Consider the following 18,723-nt stretch of genomic DNA (forward strand, 5'->3'; position numbering starts at 1 on the left):
CGTCAGGACTCTGTTGGCCGCAGTTGGTGCTGGCGTAGAATGCGAATCCTAACCTGGAGGGTCGTCTCTGTGTGTCATTGCAGTGCAACCAATTGATGACCTTTTTTTTTTTTAACTTTTGGGTCACCTGTACAACCCTCTTAGAAACCAGAAGCCTCAGGCCACCTTCAGAAGGTGGGTCAGTCACTGCTGTCCTGACCAGACCTCAGGTGCTAATCTTCTGATTATTGCCAGCTACTCATTCCTGGGTGTGAGTATCGCCTGGCTTCCGAGGTGCCACCTCTAGATTCGGCGGGGAGGGGAGGGCAGGGCGTGCCTCTGGAGAACCCAACCTCCGCAGCTTTTCCCGGTTGCCTGCAGCTCTTCCCGGCTCCCACCTGCTTCCTGACCCTCCCTCTCTGTATCCCTCCTGTGAGGACTGGACTCCCACTGCCTTGGTGGAAGGGTGGTGAGGTAGAGCCTGGGAAAGGGGTGGGAAAGTCCACACTTAGAAAAATTGCCCGTTGCTCCCCGACCTCAGCAACTCAGACCAGCCTCTTTCCCAAGAGTGATGAGTCATGCCCTTTTGATGCTACTATGAAAATTCATTTTCTCTGTAGTTCCCTGTCTCCTTCAAAGTCACTGAATGGGTAAAGAAGATGTGGTACATATATGCAGTGGAATATTACTCTGCCGTAAAAAAGAATGAAGTATTGCCATTTACAGCAACATGGATGGACCTAGAGATTATCATACCAAGTGAAATAAGTCAAAGACAAACATCATATGAGACCACATGTGGAATCTAAAGAAATGATACAAATGAATTTATCTACAAAACAGAAACAGAGACTCACAGACTTAGAAAACAAACATGGTTACCAAAGGGGAAAGGTGGTAGGGAGGGATAAATTAGGAGGTTGGGGTTAACATACACACACTATATGAAACAGACAATCAACAAGGGCCTACTGTAGAGCACGGGGAACTCTACTCAATACTCCGTAATAACCTATATGGGAAAAGAATCTGAAAAAAGAAGAGTTGCATGTATATGTATAACTGAATCACTTTGCTGTACACCTGAAACTAACACAACATTGTAAATCAACTGTACTCCAATATAAAATTTTTTTTAATGTGAAAATAAAAGTAAAAACATAAGTGAATTTCTGTGAGCGTTAAAATGAAATATTAAAGGAAATAAAGCTACAGAGACACAAAATAATAACCTAGTTCCTAAGGAAAAAGAAAAAAGTCACTGAAGGCTGTTTTCCAGTTTCATTCTGACCTGAGTTGCAAGTGGGAAGATAAATACTGGTCACGGTGCGAAAGTCCAGATGAAAACATTCCCTGTTACTCCCAAGGAGCTCCACTTTATAGGATGTTTCATCTTACAAGGACTCTGGAAATTCCCCTCTGTCTCCATCCCCCACTGATTTCCAGTGTTCTCGGGGAAAAGTAGGGATAACTTTTTTCTTGGGTTTCTGCCTCGTGGAGTCTGCTGGACCTCTCGGGAGTTTCCAAGGCCTCTGGTTGCCACTCTTAACCATCCTTGGAATCCTCTTCTGCATGACCTGCTGTCCAGCCAGTTCCCTCCCTCCCTCTCCTCCCGATCTGTTCGCCCTGCAGTGTTGGTGCCGTGTCCATTAATAACACTCCAACACGGCCCCATAACAAGTTCCATCCAGAAAGGCTGGATTCTCCCATCCGGGGCTACGGGTGTTGCAGGTGGGAAGGACGCTGAAGAAGCACGTGTTCCATCCCACACAGCTGGCTCTGGGTCAGTCCAACGGCCCCTTCACAACACACTCTCAGATCCATTTCATCTTATAAGTGGAAAACCTCAAACCTGAGACAGAAGGGCCCTTTCTGCGAGTGGAAGTTAGTGATGGAGTGGAGACTTCGAAATCCCAGGTCTTTTGTTTGTGCTCTAGTGACTAACTTTTCTAACGACTTTGCAGAGATCTGGGACTTTTAAGTCGGGACACAGAGGTCACACCAAAATGAAAGTTCCAGTTGCCTTAGTGATGCTCTCAACCTGCTGCCATGAGGCGAACATTCAGAGCTGGGTATTACACCAGATCGTTTCTGCCCTGCTCTTATAGCAGCAACGGCAACAAACGTGCCGGGGGGAAGGGTCAGCACATCACAAAGAGCTGACTGGCCACAGCCAACACGCGTGTGCAGGGTCTACACTGGGCCGGCAAGGAAGAGCAGAGCAGACAAAACCCATGCCCCCTGGTTTAAGAGGCTTTCCATGGGACACAACACACACACGCCCCCAAGACTGCACACAGCTCTTGACAGCAAACGCCGGTGCCCTGGGTGGCAGGGGGCAATTTCTGACAAGATGGGATGGTTTCCCTTAAGCAAATGAGTTTTAGGAAAACACGTGTGGAAAGATGCAGGAGAGTTTGGAAACAGAGTTTGACTTTTTTCCAAAAATAAGGGGATGGGAAGTGATTTTAAAAGTGACGGGAAAATACTCAGAGCTTGAAGAGTATGCATAATATAACGGATTTTAAACACCATGAACACAGATGTTATCCTCGTGAAACGGGATGAACTTGGCCACAGACGTCGATTCCCACGTACCTAATTCCTCCTGAGAAATACGTCTGGCCGTTCTGAGCCGATGGCTTGGGCTTGGAGGCCTCCTGCTGCCGTGGAGGGTCAGATCCCATCGGGTGGGCAAGCAAAACTGGGCGGCCTGAGGACACAGCAAGACAGCCCCGCGGATTTCCCTCGGACCGTGCCCCAGCATCCCACGGGAGCTTGGCGCTTATGCTTATCCAAAACACAGCTTCCATTTCATTGCTGGCGACTTGCCCTGGAACCTTCCTCCCTCTGGCCTAGGTGGGTGTCAACATAGAGCACTTCCTGGAAAGTCCAGTAGGTGGCGCTAATGCCACAGGCGGGAGCAACTCAACAGAGAGAAGCGGGGCAGCCAGGTGTAGGGTGGCTCCTACCTCCCGCAGGTGAGCGGGACGGCAGCTCCCTCTCCTGCACCTGTCAGCACTGCCACATCCTGACTCCACCTGGGAGGGGCTGGTGCCATTCGTGACTTCTTGCCATTCTTTTCAGTGTCTAATTCAGAGATAGAAACGGCGGCCTGTAAACCAAACGCAGCCCGCGGGCGTGTTCAGTTTGACTCTCATCATGACTTACGGGCCAATATGAGAGGAGAACTTTCCCGTAAAAGTAAGGATTTTAACTCCTCTTGGGAAATACATTTCTGGCAGAAGACAGGCCTGCGAGGCAGTCAGGGCTGCTGCTGAAGACAGTCTGACCCCTTCCCCCCGCCCCCCCCCCCACCGTGGAACCTGCTTCCCTCACTGACGTCAGCCGCCTGTCCCCCAAGAAGTCTGCAGCTCTGCAGCCTGTCCCACCTCCAGCTATGAAACAGGACCCCCATAAGTCCCAGGGGGAGCAGAGCAGGCTTGGGACCCTCCCTTTACTTTTCTACCCCAAGTGAAAAAGACCTGCATTCCTCATTAGGCTTTGTCATCTCTGCTCTGTTATCTCTTCATGGGCGATTAGTTATCAGATAACCAGGAGCTGGGCCAGATTCTTGAACTTCCTCTGAGACCCCCGAGTCAGCCCACGCTGAGGTCTGCAGGTGCGCCAGCTTAAAGATCAGCTTTTTCTCTGTTGCTTGTTTGTTTGGGGAGCCAGTTTCAATTCTCCTACCGCTATATTCACCCCATAAGAAGATAAACCTGTGAGATTTGGGATCTGTTGAAAAGTACAAATCCCAAGACTGTTTCAGTCATCCCAACCATCAATAATGATGACTTCTCGCCACCCCTTCCTACGCGTGGGGCTCTCGGGCACTGTTTGTTCATTCAATAAGTGAGGGCTGGTCACGGGCCGGGCATATCCTGCACCAAACACCCCATTCGACAAATGTGTCTCCGGCACCTAGTGTTCCAGGTACGATGTCTTTGCACTCCCTGCAGAAACAGACAAGGAGTCACAGGACGGCTGCTATTTCATGCAGTGGTAACGAACACAAGTGCCTGCTCTGGGATCCCCTCTTCCCCCCCTTCCCCTCCCACCCCTGGACCACCCACTGGCTGTGTAACCTCGGGCATCACTGCTGAGCCCCTCCATGACTCGGTTTCTTCATCTTTGAAATGGGGTCCAACGCTCACAGTACCTCCTGAGTTACTCATTTTAACACGTCCACAGTGCCTGGCACAGAGCCAGAGCTTGATAAATGTTAGCCATTGTCAAGGTTGAAGCACAGTGTGATAAATTGGTGCAGCCGCTATGGAGAACAGTATGGCGTCTCCATAAGAAACTAAAAATAGAGCTACCGTACGACCCAGCAATCCCACTCCTGGGCATATATCTGGAGAAAAACATGGTCCAAAAGGATACATGCACCCCAATGTTCATTGCAGCGCTGCTTACAGGAGCCAAGACATGGAAGCAACCTAAATGTCCATCGACAGAGGAATGGATAAAGAAGATGTGGTACATATATACAATGGAATATTACTCAGCCATAAAAAGGAACGAAATTGGGTCATTTGTGGAGACGTGGATGGACCAAGAGATTGTCATCCTGAGTGAAGTAAGTCAGACAGAGAAAGAGAAATATCATATGATATCGCTTATATGTGGACTCTAAAAAGAAATGATACAAATGAACGTATTTACAAAACAGAAACGGACTCACAGACTTAGAGAATGAACTTATGGTTAACAGTGGAGGAAGGGTGCAGGGAAGAGATAGGGAGTTTGGGATTGACATGTACACACTGCTATATTTAAAAAGGATAACCAACAAGGACCTACCGTACAGTACAGGGAACTCTGCTCAATGTTATGTGGCAGCCTGGATGAGAGGGGATTCTGGGGGAGAATGGATACCTATATATGTACAGCTGAGTCGCTTTGCTGTGCACCTGAAACTGTCACAACATTGTTAATCGGCTATACTCCAATATAAAATAAAAAGTTAAAAAATAAATAAATAAAGCGGAGTGTGAGAGAGGCATCTAATTCAGTCTTTTCAAAAGTTCATTTTCCAGACAGGTATCGATGGTTTAGCCACTCAATACCGCCAGCTTAAGCTCTGAGATGAGGGAGACTTCTTAGCAGCTAAGTGCAATCTTCAAAGAGCTTTCACAAGCGTCTCATGACCCTCACGACTCCCGATGAATCTGACACCTCGTCTTGTAGCCGAGTGACTCGAGGGACACACAGCTCGCAGCAAGAGTCAGGCTAGGACTGGGACCCGGAATCTTCCGCCACATTGTGCGGCTCTGCCTCCACCACCACCTCGCAGGAAGGCTTCCCTCCTCCAGGCAAATGTTGCAAAGGAAGGGTTCTCTTCCTTTACAGTCAGCAAGGAGCAACCAGAGGGCCTCCCAATCCCACGGCTGGATGGAGGGCTGTTAGAGAGACGAGGCTCGGCCAGCAGCACCCCGAGGATGGAGGCCGGTCTCTCTAGACCCTTTACTGGTCATTTGGTGGGGAGGGGGGTCCCTAAAACGTCTCAGCCAATACACACAATTTCAACGAGGCCCCCATCTAACTTGTGTTGCACACGTTACCATTGGCACCAACAAAATCTATTTTCTTTAATTCAGGATGCTAATTAAGTATCCATTGCAATCGAAATACAGATAGAAGTTCCCGTGGGCTGCGGTTCTCCTGATTAGGACACCAGTGCACCAACCTTAGAACTGTCCATTCTTTTTTTTTTTTTTTTGCGGTACGCGGGCCTCTCACTGTCGTGGCCTCTCCCATTGTGGAGCACAGGCTCCGGACGCGCAGGCTCAGCGGCCATGGCTCACGGGCCCAGCCGCTCCGCAGCATGTGGGATCCTCCCGGACCGGGGCATGAACCCGTGTCCCCTGCATCGGCAGGCGGACTCTCAACCACTGCGCCACCAGGGAAGCCCTAGACTGTCCATTCTTGATTAGAATGTGTTCCAGACTGAATGTTTGTGTCCCCCCAAAGTCATATGTTGGAACCTAATTCCCGGTGAGATGGTATCTGGAGGTGGGGCCTTTGGGGGATAATGAGGTCCTGAGGGTGGAGTCCCCATGAATGGGATGAGTGCTCTTATAAGCAGTGGCCGGAAGCCTAGCTGTCTCTTCTCTCTCTGCCGTGTGAGGACACAGTGAGAAACTGGCAGCCTGCAACCAGAAGAGGGCTCTCACTAGAACCCGACCGTGCTGGCACCTTGACCTCGGACTTCCGGACTCCAGAACTGTGAGAAATACATGTTGGCTGTTGAAGCCCCCAGGTCTGCAGTCTTCTGTTACAGCAGTGCCAGGTGGCTAAGGCAGAATGGTTGTAGCATCTGGGTTATAACTTACTGAAATCACACACATGGGCTGCATATTCCAAAATATTTTAAAGAAAAGTGCAAACACTGTAACTGCGGTTTTCTTCTGGATGGAAAAGAAACATTCTGCTGCTCCCATACTATGCTGGGGCCTGGAGCCAAAAGATTACCCCAGACTCTGTCTAAGTCTCTGCAAAGCCACTGCTTCTGTGGGGTCTCGCCACCTCCAGGGGCGCTCTGCCTGGTAAGGGGCAGGGGTTCTGCTCTCCTACCAACCCCGCACACGTATGTCATTTAAAAAAAATCGTATCTTGGGACTTCCCTGGTGGCGCAGTGGTTAAGAATCCACCTGCCAATGCAGGGGACGCGGGTTCGAGCCCTGGTCCGGGAAGACCCCACATGCCACGGAGCAACTAAGCCCGTGCGCCACAACTACTGAGCTGCACTCTAGAGCCCACGAGCCACAACTACTGAGCCCACGTTCCGCAACTGCTGAAGCCCGCATGCCTAGAGCCCGTGCTCCGTAACAAGAGAAGCCACCACATTGAGAAGCCCACGCACCAGAACGAAGAGTAGCGTCCGCTCGCCACAACTAGAGAAAGCCCGCGTGCAGCAAAGAAGACCCAATGCAGCCAAAAAAAAAAAAAAAAAAAAAATCACATCTTTAGTTTGTCCTTATTCCTCAGGGACCCACCAACATCGCTGCTCTCATCATTTCCCCTCCCCCAACAGTCCAGAGAATCTTTCTGGTCCAGGGATCAGGGAAGACCTCATCACAGTCTCTCAAAACTTTGCTCATGTCAAGATTACTTTCTTTATCCTCCAGGTGGTCATTTCCCTCGCTCTCTGTCACCTTCCCTTCCCTGAAAAGGGGACACGGGATAAAGGGCCAAAAATGCAAGGGAAAAATGCTGGAAGAAATACACTGGTACTGTTTCCAAAAATGTATCCTACCATGGATACAATAACCTGAACCCTGCAAGGGCTCCCTGCTGTTCTCAGCAAAGGGTTGCCCAGCAACGGAGGTGTTAATGTGCTGAGGGAGCTCCTGGCTTGTGCAGTTTTCCATTCATGGCTGGGCTTAACGAGTCTGGATACCTTCTGGATACCTGGGTCAGTACCTTCCTGGAAAGTCTTGACACCTCAGATGTTCTGACAGCAAATCATTCACTTCTGTCTTCCACACATCCCCATAGATCAGAATGAAGAGTCTACAGAAGGTTTGCTTTGGTAGGGCACTTCCTATGGCTTTACTTGCCTCACATCCTACATCTTTCCAGATACTTGGACCAGGAGAACAGGACTCCAGGGTTTTCCTTAGCACTCTGTCAGGTGTCTAGAGGGGATCCTCCCAATCAATACCCCCCACTGCTCGCTATCTGTCTGGAGTGTTACTGACAGTACTGTACATTTATCTGTTACATAAAAATTGTCACAAATATGGTGACAGGGAAAGTCAGGATGCCACAGTGGAGAGGGAATTTCACTTAAGCAAGAAGATCTGTGTTTGAATCCCAGGGCTGCTGCTTGTTAGCTGGGAAACCTTGCTGGTTTATTAAAAAGATTAAATGAGGTAGTCTATGTACAGCGCCTAATACATTGGAAGCTTCAACAAGAATCTGAATACAGTCCTTCCACATCCACAGGTTCAGCCGAAGATTGAAAATGTTTGAGAAAAAATTCCGGAAGTTCCCAAAAGCAAAGTCTGAGTCCGCAGAGCGCCGGCAACTACTTCCATAGCCTTTCCATTGTGTTAGGTATTCCAAGTAAACTAGCGACGATTCAAAGTATACGGGAGGATGTGCACAGGTGACATGCAAATACTGTGCCACCGTATATGAGGGACTTGGACATCCACGGATTGGTATCCGAGGAAGGTCCTGGAAACAACTCCCAGCAGACACTGACTGTATATGCAAACACATCAAGTACCTTGTTAATGATTTTTAAAGGCGTTCACAATGCACATGTTAATTTTCCAAAAAGGCAGGGGCGGTGGGGGGCAGTGTTTTCCTGTGGATCCTGATGGGGGAGACCGCTCTCATCTACAGCCTATGAAGCGTTTACAACTATGGACGTTGTAAAGGCTCATGAAACCATAAGCACTTACAACTTCCATAGTATCCCCTTCATTCTGCTGCCGTTCTTCCGAACAGCAATGAACCTGGGCTCAGGGGAAGTTCTTTTCCCTGCTAAGTGACAGGCTATAAGGCAAGGCATGAAAAGGGATTATTGGATACATGAATTCAGATAAAAGGGAGGTCCCCAGAAGCAGGCTGACAAGGCCTCCTTCGACTGTCCATCAGCAGAAAAGCTGTCTGGCAGATACGATTTTTTGGAACCAGCAATCATGGGGAACTCTGGGTGACAGATGTCAGATGCTGCCAGAGCGGCTGCCAGAACCAATCTCCCTCCACCTTCAGACCTAAGGCTGATGGAGGACCGGGCACAGCTGGACCGGCAGCCCCTTCCGGCTCGGATCACTGCTCACATTGTTATTTCTCAGTCGCTGGACAAACAGATGGTTTACCGTGTATTTGTGATTTTTTTTTGTTGGCCTAGAAATTCTGTTCTTCCATCAGGGTACAGCATGTAATCAATTATGACAGTGGGTGGTGTAAGAAAATCCCTGCCAATAAAAGTCCAAGACCTTCTCTTTTATTAAATTTGCATAAACCACGACAATTTCCAACTTAAAAGCAATAGGAGGAAAAAGCAAAGTCGCGGGGTAAGAAATAACTTGGGTAATTGCAAAACCACAATTCTCAGTTGGTCCTGAAGACTCTTGTTAGTTTATACTAATACCCGATGTCTGTCTTGTCTGCCTGTTTTTAGCCTTAAAATCTTCTTGTCTCTCTTCTGATGAGCCTTGACGAGCTTCGTGTTAGAATCGTAAGGTAACAATCGTAAGTAAACAGGACAAATCCCAGGAGCACACACACCCACCGACTCAGACTTCTTTCTGAATATTCAGAGTTTTACTCTAGTAAGTGCTTTTATGTTAGAACTTCGCCCTGCCTCAGTATATATGCGTGACCACATACATACAACGGTATATGCGTTCTCCCCTATCCGCCCTCTGGGTAATTTTCTTTATGAAAAAAATCTTAATTATACGCATACAGCTGAAAAGTTCTTTAACAGTAGAATAGCAGAAGCATTTTTAACATTATAAATATCACCTAGACAAACCCCTGACACAACCTATACGTTTCTTCTTATCTTGTTATAATGTATGTGTCTTTTCTTATAAAATCAGGCTCACAGTGAATAGTTTTCTATCCTATTGAATAGTTTTTTTTCCTTTTTTTTTTTTTCCATTTAACCACTTACCGGTATCATTAGAATTCTTTAGGAACATGATTTCTATGGATGACAAGTACTGATTGGGCTTCTACAATGTGACTGTCACCATTCCAGGCACTAAAGACGTATAAGAGAACAAGAGGGTCCCTTTCTTCAAAAAAAACCTACATTCCCGCAGACAGAGACAGGCAATAAACCTGTGAAAACAGTAAATAGATGATATAATTTCAGGCCTAAGTGCTCTAAGATAGGGTAACACATAGTGACTGGGCGGGGACTGGAAGGAAGGCCTTAACTTCTGAGTTAAGATCTGAAGGCTAGAAGGAGGTAGGCCATGCAAGTATCTTGGGAAAGGGCTTTGTCGGCAGAAGGAACTGAAAATGCAAAGGCCCTGAGGCAGGAATGAGCATGACGTGGTCCAGGAACAGAGGGAAGCCGTTATGGCTGGAGCTCGGTGAAGAGGGGCCATGAGGAGGGAAATGGGACCAGAGACCCAGAGAGAGGCCAAGTCACCTAGGCCTTGGAGGGGCTGGGACTTCAGTGGCAATGAGAATCCATGAGAGAATTTTCCAGCAGGGGGGTGACATGAGATGATTACAGAGCTATCGCTTTGCTGGCTGGGGAGGGGATGGTTTATGGGGTACAAGAGTGCAGGCAGCAGAGCTATGTGAACAGACTCTCCAGACAAGCTATGTTAACAGTTGTTCACACAGGAGATGATGGAGGGTTAGTGGAGGATGTAGTAAAGACACAAGAAGTGGTGGATTCAGGACATAATTTGGTGAGAGAGGCCACAGAAACTTCTTTTTTAGTTTTTAAATTCCTCCTTCCCTCCCTCCCTTCCTTCCTTCTTTCCTCCCGCCCTTCCTTCCTTTTCTTTCTTATTGAAGATCTGAACAACACAATTAACAACACAATTATTTCAGACACATATAGAACTCGGCACCATATAATGAGTGAATCCACATTCTTCACAAACATACATGAAACATTTACACCACAGGACTGGGGACAAATTCATGGAACAAGTCTCTGCAAATTTCACAGATGTGTATCTTTAAAGAGCTCTGAAGTCCTGCATATTTAAGACTGTATATATTTTAGTCTTACTATCAGAAAGAGGAAAAACCTTCAGTTTAAAAATATATATTTATAAACAAGAAGAATAGAAATTTCACTGACTCTGAGTAACCAACAGGCCAACGTTTGGTCGCAATAGAATTATTTTCAGCCCCAATTCTATTGTTGAAACCATTTAGATGCCCTGCAAATGGACTCCCACCCTCACCAGCCTCCCCATCCCACATTCCAGATAGATCAGGTATTTTCACACCTGGCTTATCCTCAGTGAAGACTGGGATTAGATCTTTATTTGAAAATAAAAGCAGAAGTCCAGCAGTCATTGTACTATTGAACCTACAGAAATTTGTGATGACACTGATGGGGAATGTAAGGTTACAGTGAAGAATCAGGATTATGTGAGCAATGGTAGAGGTATTGCCATTTACTGAGGTGAGAGGAGTGGGCCGTCTTTGGAGGCAAAAATCAAAGGTTCTGCATGGATAAAGCTAGCTTGAGATGCCTATACTAGAGATCCCAGGGAAGATGCTGAGCAGGTCACTGGATAAATGAATGAGCAGAGGAGAGAGCAGCCGAGATGGCAGAGTAGGAGGCCCCTGAGCCCACCTCCTCCCAGGGGCACACCAACATTACAACTATTTACAGAGCAACTATTGATGAGGAAGATAGGAAGACTACAGAAAAGATCTTCTACAACTGAAGATTTTAAAAAGGAACCAGAACAAAATGGGTGGGAGGGGCAGAGATGTAGTACAGTCAGGACCTATACACCTGTGAGGGAGTGACCCACAAACCAGAGGATAGTTACAATTGCAGAGGTTCTCCCCAAGGAGCGAGTGGTTTGAGCCCCACATCAGGCTCCCCAGCCCAGCACCAGGAAGACAAGGCCCCAGAATGTTTGGGGACACAGACAGTGGCAGTAGGCATTCTGGGGAGCTTGTTCTACCACGTGGACACGGGCGCTGGCAGCAGCCATTCTGGAATCCTCCCTTGAGTTTATTACCCTTGGGACTCAACCACACCCACCAGCCTGCAGGCAACAGTATTGGGATGCCTCAGGCCAAGCAGCTAGCTAGGTGTCAACACCAGTCCCAGGACCCCTGGGCCCTGCAGCCAGAGATTCTTGGACCTGGCTCCACCTACCAGCAGGTCAACACGAGCTCTGGAACCCCAGGTCCTACAGCCAGAGACTCTAGGACCTATCTTCCTCAAACTATTCCAAAAAACTGCAGAGGAAGGAATGCTTCTGAACTCATTCTATGAGGCCAGTATCACCGTGATACCAAAACCAGAAAAAGATATCACAGAAAAAAAAAAAGAAAATTACAGGCCAATATCACTGATGAACAGAGATGCAGAAATCCTCAAGAAAATATTAGCAAACTGAATTCGACAATGCATTGAAAGGATCATAAACCAGGATCAAGTGGGATTTATCCCAGGGATGCAAGGATAGTTCAATATCCACAAATCAATTGATGTGACACACCACATTACAAATTGAAGAATAAAAATCCTATCATTATCTCAATAGACGCAGAGAAAGCTTTTGACAAAGTTCAACATCAATTCATGATCAAAACTCTCAACAAAGTGGGTATAGCGGGAACATACCTCAACATTTAATAAAAGCCATATATGATAAGCCCGCATTTAACATCATACTCCAGGGTGAAAAGCTGAAAGCATTTCCTCTAAGATCAGGAAGAAGACAAGAATGCCCACTCTTGACACTTTTATTCAACATAGTATTGAAAACCTTAGCCATAGCAGTCAGACAAGAAAAAGCAATAAAACGAACCCAAGTTGGAAAGGGGAAGGTAAAACTGTCACTGTTTGCAGATGACATGATACTATGCATAGAAAATCCTAAAGACCACCAAAAAACGACTAGAGATCATTGACGAATTTAGCAGGATACAAAACTAATATACAGAAATCTATTGCATTTCTATACACTAAAAATGAACTATCAGAAAGAGAAATTAAGGAAACAATTCCACTTACCATTGCATCAAAATAAATAAAATAACTAGGAATAAATCTAACTAAGGAGGTAAAAGACCTATACTCGGAAAACTGTAAGACACTGATGAAGGAAATTGAAGACAACATAGACAGATGGAAAGATATACTGTGTCCATGAATTGGAAGAATTAATATTGTTAAAATGACCATACTACCCAAAGCAGTCTACAGATTCAATGCAATCCATATCAAAATACCAATGGCATTTTTTCACAGATCTGGAAGAAATAATTGTAAAATTTTTATTGAATCACAAAAGACCCTGAATAGCCAAACAATCTTGAGAAAGAAGAACAAAGCTGTGTATTATGCTCCCTGATTTCAAACTATACTACAAAGCATGAGTAATCAAAACAGTATGATCTGGCACAAACACACACACATAGATCAATGGAACAGAACAGAGAGCTCAGAAATGAACTCATACTTATATACACAATTAATCTATGACAAAGGAGGCAAGAATAGACAATGGGAAAAAGACAGCCTCTTCAATAAATGGTGTTGGGTAAACTGAACTGCTACATGCAAAAGCAGCAAACTGGACTGTTCTCTCCCACCATGCACAAGAATAAATTCAAAATGGATTAAATATACAGCTTAATTATATGACCTGAAGCCATACAACTTCTAGAAGAAAACATAGGCAGTAAGCTCTTTGACATCAGTCTTAGTAATATTTTTAATTTATTATTATTATTTTTTAATGGCATTTATTTGAAACATATGTTTTTAAGTTTATTTATTTATTTTTTTAGGCTGTGCCAGGTCTTATTTGCGACAGGAGGGATCTTCATTGTGGCATGTGGGATCTTTTTTGTAGTTGCAGCGTGCGGACTTCTTAGTTGCGGCATGCAGACTCCTTAGTTGTGGCATGTAAACTCTTAGTTGCGGCATGCATGTGGGATCTAGTTCCCCAACCAGGGATTGAACCTGGGCCCCCTGCAGTGAGAGGGTGGAGTCTTACCCACTGGACCACCAGGGAAGTCCCATATTTTTTAGATATGTCTCCTCAGGAAAGGGAAACAAAAGCAAAAATAAACAAATAGGATTACATCAAACTAAAAAGCTTTTGCACAGCAAAGGAGACTATAAATAAAATGAAAAAGGACATCTACTGAATGGGAAAAAGATGTTTGCCAATGATATATCCGATAGTGGGTTAATGTCCAAAATACAGAAAGAACTCATACAACTCAACATCAAAAAAAAAAAAAAAAAAACCAACCCAAACAACCTGATTAAAATGTGCAGAGTATCTGAATAGACATTTTTTCCAAAGAAGACATATAGGCCCATGAAAAGATGCTCAACATCACTAATAATCAGGGAAATGCAAATCAAAGCCACAATGAGATATCACCTCACACCTGTCAGAATGGCTATTATCAAAAAGACGACGTGTTGACGAGGGTGTGGAGAAAAGGGAACCCTCCTACACTGTTAGTGTGATGTAAATTGGTGCAGCCACTATGGAGAACAGTATGGAGGTTCCTCAAAAGACTACAAATAAAACCACCATATGATCCAGCAATTCCACTGCTGGGTATATATCTGAAGAAAATGAAACCACTAATTTGAAAAGATACATGCACCCCAATGTTCATAGCAGCACTGGTTACAATAGGCAAAAATATGGAAGCAACTCAAGTGCCCATCAATAGATGAATGGATAAAAAAAATGTAATAAACATACACACACACACACACACACACACACACACGCATTGGAATACTACTCAGCCATAAAAAAAGAATGAAATCTTGCCATTTGCAACAACGTAGATTGACCTAGAGGATATTATGCTAACTGAAATAAGTCAGACAGAGAAGGACAAATACTGTATGATTTCACTTATATCTGGAATATAAAAAAACCCAATGAACAAACATAACAGAACAGAAACACATTTATAGATACAGAGAACAAACTGGTGGTTACCAGTGGGGAAGGGGGTGCTGGGAGGAAAGCATAGGTGAGAGAGATTAAGAGGTATAAACTTCCAGGTGCAAAATAAATGATTCATGGGTATAAAATGTACAGTGAGGGGGGACTTCCTTGGTGGCCCAGTGGATAAGACTCTGTGTTCCCAAGGCAGGGGGCTGGGGTTCGATCCCTGGTCAAGGAACTATATCCCAAATGCATGCTGCAACTAAGAGTTCACATGCCACAACTAAGGAGCCTGCCTGCTGCAACCAAGACCGGTGCTACCAAATAAATAAATATATTTTTTAAATGTATGGTGTGGCGAATATAGGTGACATGTTTAATCACTTATCTTGGCGATCACTTTGAAATGTACAGAAATATTGAATCACTATGTTGCATAACAGGAACTAACGTAGAGTTTTAGGTCAATTATACTTCAAAAACAAACAACAAACTCATAGAAAAAGGAGATCAGATTTGTGATTACTAGAGGCGGGGGCGGGTAGGGGAGGGAGAATTGGATGAAGGCAGTCAAAAGGTACAAACTTCCAGTTATAAGATTAAATACTAGTGATGTAGCGTACAACAGGATGAAGATGATGAGCACAGCTGTGTTATATATGAAAGTTAAGAGAGTAAATTTAAGAGTTCTCATCACAAGAAAAACAATTTTTTCTTTAATTTTGTGTCTGCGAGATGATGGAGGTTCACCAAACTTCTTGTGATAGTCACTTCATGATGTACGTAAGTCAAATCGTTATGTTATGCACCTTAAACTTACACAGTGCTCTGCATGTCAGTAAAATTGGAAGAAGAAAAAATGAATGAGGAGATCAGGGGAAAGTTGCAGACCAGAGGCACAAATAAGACCTATACACTGGGTGAGGTCACCTGGGAGACTCAGACATGCATGGTCCGTATGGCATTGTCCACACACTAAACATTTATGTGTTCCCCCATACTCCCCATCACCTTTGCAGTTAGCTGGGTTGTGTGAGTAGCTCTGGACAGTGAATGGAGGAAGCACCTAAGAACTGGTTCAAGACCCTCAGTTGTCCTCATTTCCTGCCACAGTTATCATGAATCCATGTACTAATGTCATTGTTAACTCCAGTCCCTGAGGGAATTTGCAGAGTAAATTCACAAATTTACTCCATGTCACACACGTAGCATGAGAGAAAAATAAACTTTTATGTGGTAAGCCATGGAAATTTCAGGATGAATTTGTTACCTCAGCATAACTTGGCCTATCCTGACTAATTCAGAATTCCATCATATGAGCTGCCACAACAAAGCATCCTCTTTCATTAAAAAAGATAGCATATGTGATTTGATATGTTTTCAACAAAAGTGTAGCAGTGGTTATTTCTAGCTTCTGTCTAAACAACATTTAAATGAACTCCTTGTTCATTTTATAAGCTGAAGGGTAATCTCTGAACTGTTGAGTGAATAATGCAGGATAACGTCCATTCTTTCAAAGATCCTCATTTCTCAACTGTTTTTCCTGATTGTTAAGGTTTATGAAAATATTGTTTTTATACATAGTTCTTGGATAATTAAAAAAGTAATATTGATGCTTTATAATTTTCTAAATTTCTCCAAAAACAATTCTCTCCCCTTATATCAGCTAATTTTTTAGATGTTTGATTCATTTGACAAATTGACGATAAAAGAGATTCCTCATTCATTCATTTCACAAATTTTAATTGAGCCCCTACTTTGTTCTAAACATTTTGATAGGAGCCAGGGAAATAAGGAAAAGATCCAGTACTTACCCTCATAGTTATGGTTTTGTTTTTTTTTTTTTTTTTGCGGTACGCGGGCCTCTCACTGTTGTGGCCTCTCCGTGGCTCACAGGCCCAGCTGCTCCGCGGCATGTGGGATCTTCCCGGACAGGGGCACGAACCCGTGTCCCCTGCATCGGCAGGCGGACTCTCAACCACTGCACCACCAGGGAAGCCCATAGTTATGGTTTTGATACCACCTGGAGCATTACCTACGGCCAAACTCAGTTCTGAGATCCTGAGAGATGGGAAATTAGTTAACCTCTATGGGCCTTAATATCTTCATCTGTAAAATGGAAATAGTAACTCATTCCCTCCAGAGGTATTGCAGTAATAAAATGAGACAAAGTGGAAGGCTATTTTTAGTTACATTTAGAAATGCACTCAGACCATCTTAACACAAAGGGGTTTTACTGGAAAAACCAGAATCTACAAGGTACCTGGTGCTCGGACAGCTGGAGAGAGGAAGTAGGGACCAGGTGGTCTCTGCATTGCTCACTGTGTCTTCTTTCTGTCTGTCTACTCAGTTCCCCCACTATCTTTGCTTGCTCTTACCTTCTACTCTGTAATTTTGCTTTCAAGCTTGTATTGCTGGTGGTTTCCGTTTCTTCATAGCTTCAGTCTACACACTGCCTTGAGCTCTATCTCCATGCTTTCTTTCCTCTTTCGCCCTCACAGATAACTACCTTTAATTTTTCAGTTCAAATTTCCAGAAGAATCTGTTTGATCGATTTGTTCATTCAGGCATTCAGAACACATACATGGAGTATCTACTAAGGACAGGCAGTGGACGCCCATGGTAATCCCCACCCCCTGTTAGGAACCTCTGAATGATCCCTCCAACCTCACCCTGAAGATGGACTCTTTCCCTGGGACCTTGTTAGAGGTGCTGAAATTGTCCCCCAGTCCAGATCTACTGAATCAGAATCTACATTTTAACAAAATCCCCAGGTGATTTGTATGCACAGTTCAAGTCTCAGAAGCACTGCTTTAAACTTCTAGCTCAAAACTGGCTGCACACTGGAAACAGCTGGAGATTTAAAAAATTACTGATGCCTGGGTCCCTCGCAAAGAGATTCCTTTTTAATTTTCCTGGGGTGCAGCCTGGCATTCAGAAAATCCTAGATGATTCCAATGTGCAGGTAGGTTTGAGAATCTCTGAACTAGTCCTGAGTCACCACAATCAGCTGTGAACCTGGACAAACTGCTTAATTTCCCTCTAGGCTAGATTTCTCATCTCTTAAGTGAAGATAACCTGTGGACCTCAGAGTTGTTCTGAGGGTCCCATCTTCTCTTATACAATTGGGGATTTAAGGAAACAAATGCATTATTAAATATGAGAATATAAGTAAAAATGCATGGAAGATAATTGTAAAGCTTACATGATTACACTCTACCTGTGTCATGGTTGAGTACCGTTATCCCATCTTACCTATCACGTAATGGAGGGTTAGAGAGGTTAAGTAACTGTCTCAAGGCCCTGAAGGCTGTTAAAGAGAAATTATTCACCAGATTCTCTTTAAAAACCGGCGGGGAAGACTTTACTACAGACTACTGCGATGGGGGAAACAGACTGAATGCAGCTCTGAACACAACTGGGACCAACGGAGATTTACAGCCAGGGGGCAGGGTGAAGGAGAGAACGGGAAAAAATGACCAAGACGAACTTGGTGAGATATTGGGGGGTAGGGTGGCGGGTGGGATGAGGAACGTGATTAGAAATCGAGAGTGGAGGAAGAGGAGCTTGATTAGGTACCAGGGGTGGGGGGGATTCTCGATCGGGTGGCTTCGCAGGATTCTTTGGTAAAATCAGGCTCAGCAGGCCAGGAACGAGGCCTAGTCTACACGAGGGCTCCAAAGGGCCAGACCAGAGTTTGCTCCCGGAGCGGGTCTAGGCGGAGTTGGGGGCTCAAGCCGGGCGAGTCTAAGCGCGCAGACACTGCTGACCCTACACGCCCCCAGTGCCGGGGTTAATGCAAACCTCACAGGACTGAACGTGTCTGGCGCTGTACACCCACGAAGCAGGACTGCTGGCTGCACTCCAGCTTCCAATCAGACCAACCCCAATCGGAGCGGCAGCCCCTTAGGCGCTCGTAGCCTACAGGACCGGGTTTCCCCGGGCACGCCCCGCCTCCCGGTACCGGGCGGGGCCGCCGCACCTGCCGCGCACCAATCACGGGTCGGCGCGTAGGGGCGCACGCGCCACGGCCCTGGGCGGGGCCTCGCCGCACATCAGTCTCCGCGACCTGCCGGCCCCCGGCCTCCCTGATTGGCCGTCCTGGAGTGACGTGACGGCCGCCTCGGCCTAT

The sequence above is a fragment of the Orcinus orca genome, chromosome 11 (assembly GCF_937001465.1).
Source record: "Orcinus orca chromosome 11, mOrcOrc1.1, whole genome shotgun sequence".
NCBI lineage: Eukaryota > Metazoa > Chordata > Mammalia > Artiodactyla > Delphinidae > Orcinus > Orcinus orca.